Source organism: Rutidosis leptorrhynchoides, chromosome 9 (assembly GCF_046630445.1).
Source record: "Rutidosis leptorrhynchoides isolate AG116_Rl617_1_P2 chromosome 9, CSIRO_AGI_Rlap_v1, whole genome shotgun sequence".
Lineage (NCBI taxonomy): Eukaryota > Viridiplantae > Streptophyta > Magnoliopsida > Asterales > Asteraceae > Rutidosis > Rutidosis leptorrhynchoides.
The window spans coordinates 61,789,972-61,792,110 of record NC_092341.1 but is presented as its reverse complement, the minus strand read 5'-3'; the positions used below and the strand labels follow the sequence as shown (position 1 = coordinate 61,792,110).

At 32.7% G+C, this 2,139-nt stretch overlaps 2 non-coding genes across 2 annotated transcripts; both read right to left on the bottom strand.

The window, feature by feature from the left end:
• Window positions 1-1,229: 1,229 nt before the first annotated feature.
• LOC139869608 (small nucleolar RNA R44/J54/Z268 family) lies at window positions 1,230-1,315 on the bottom strand. The gene has a single exon (XR_011766211.1). It is a non-coding gene; the product is annotated as a small nucleolar RNA R44/J54/Z268 family (small nucleolar RNA).
• A 226-nt stretch (window positions 1,316-1,541) lies between these two features.
• On the bottom strand, window positions 1,542-1,629 carry LOC139869609 (small nucleolar RNA R44/J54/Z268 family). Its single transcript, XR_011766213.1, has one exon. It is a non-coding gene; the product is annotated as a small nucleolar RNA R44/J54/Z268 family (small nucleolar RNA).
• Between the last annotated feature and the right edge of the window lie 510 nt (window positions 1,630-2,139).

Sequence of the window (2,139 nt, the reverse complement as noted above, 5' to 3'; positions counted from 1 at the left end):
CAAGCAATTAATTTAGAAAAACAAGCTCATCTCAACACCCCTTAAACATAAGAACTCTTTCTAATATATAATACACGGTTTTAATTAACTGCAATTTAACAGTTAATATTAAACAAAAATATACAATAGCAAATATTAACTGCAATTTAATGTGCTCATCCAAGTTAATACAAAGTTTCCGTGCCGGAATGTGCTAATCGGGTTAAGGTTTCATCAATTGATTGTCTTTTTCCTGATTTCGACTCTGTTGACGAGCTTAACGTTGATTTGGCTCATGTGGTTTCAAGGCAGGAGGTTATTGTTGAAGATGATGATGCTGTGGATTTTAGGTCTCGTAACACACTGATGTTGTTTATGTGTGGGTTACAGGGCCACTTATTGTTAATGGTGTTGGGCCTTTGAACCCACTGTTGGGTCTTGTAAGGCTAATGAGGTTAGTTTGAAGGATGAAGTGGTTAAAGGCCATATTGATTCTAGGTCCGTAGCGTCCAATTCCGATAAATCTAGTGGGAAAAAAACCTTTTGTTCCCAATCATCTCGCTTCTTTTATCGATGTCATGGCCAATATGGTAGGCGTTCAAAAGAAGGTCGAGTCCACATCTAGCAAACTTCCATCCGATTCGATGCATGATAGAAAGCCGAGAGTTGAAGAAAAGAAAAAAGTTGGCTCATGTAGAGGAATTGAAGGAGTTTGGCAACTTTTCTAAAGACACTTGAGCGTTTTGTGTCCTAGGTGTTGGCGGGCATCCTTTGTTGTCGTGTTGAATTTAAATCTTAATCTTCCATTCATCGGTTAGATTGGATTGCCTTTTCTGTTGTTTTGTTCTTGTTTCGTAGCCTTTTATTTTCATAGTTAGCGTTGCGAGCTTCTTGTAGTTTTTGTTTAGTTTTGCTCGAGTCATTATCGTTTGTAAGTTTAAAGGTTTCATTTTTTTATGAGCTTTCTTTCGTTATTTATTATCCATTTTTTCGCTGAAAAAAAAAATGATGATTTTAAATGTAAAGCTAACCCACTCAAAAAACAGTAAAACCAAACATCTTTAGATCGGCACTAAAATTGAAATTCTAGATAACTCTGTTTGATACTAACGTTGATATAATTTGGCTTACAACTACCAAATCAGCGATACCGCTCACAGAACTATAAAGTTCATTGAATAAATATGTGCATATGTGGGCAAAGATGATAATTAGTAAAATCAAGTATTATGTATACTAGAACTGTAATCAATGCATCAGAGAGATTCCCACAGACAAATCATCATACTCTAAAAAGAGTCCAGATGTCCCTGTCTGATTCATCATCATTTGCTATTTCATTTTTATTTTACACAGATCTTAAAAGTAATAATGAATTTAATTAATTAATAATAGTAAAATATAAAGAAAATACTTGCCTCAGTTGCGATGATTCATTTTCGTTGATATATAATCATCCTGAAATATCAGCAACTATTTGATGCATCATTGGCACTTTATTTTTCTAAATATAAACAGCAAACATAACTTTTTTTTGAAAAAAAACTAAGTAATTGTAAATAAAAGCATCAGATAGGTTCCCAAAGACAAATCATCAAACTCCAAATTAATGGAGTGCAGAGTCCCTGTCTAGTTATCATCATTTACAGTTAGCAATAACATAAATCAGATTAACATCTATGAAAACGAAAAAGGGTTGTAATTGTAAAGATCGATGTTACCAAAATATAAAGGAAAACAGAATATGAAAGTTGAAACTGAAAGAGAAACAGACGAAATATAAAGCTAAAAATAGTTGCTACGATTAGGGTTTCTGTAATAAAATGGTCTGTTGATTCATGGGCCTATATTTACGGGTTTACTTTTTAAAGACCGAACGTTTTTAATGGTTAAGATATAAAAGCCCAAATATAAGCATACTGGGCTACTTGACTAACTCTATCACGAACCCAGCATAATGGTCAAGCATAGAAATATTCAAGGTTGCAAAATTCGTTATTCGGAGATTAATCGATCCGGACTTTGGAATAAGTAATCGGAAATTCGAGGAGGATTGTACTTTATACATTTAAATATTAAATTTCAAAAATTATATGTAAAAATATAGAAGAAAACCATAAACATAAACATAAACTTTAACATAATTGTCTAAAATTGTTT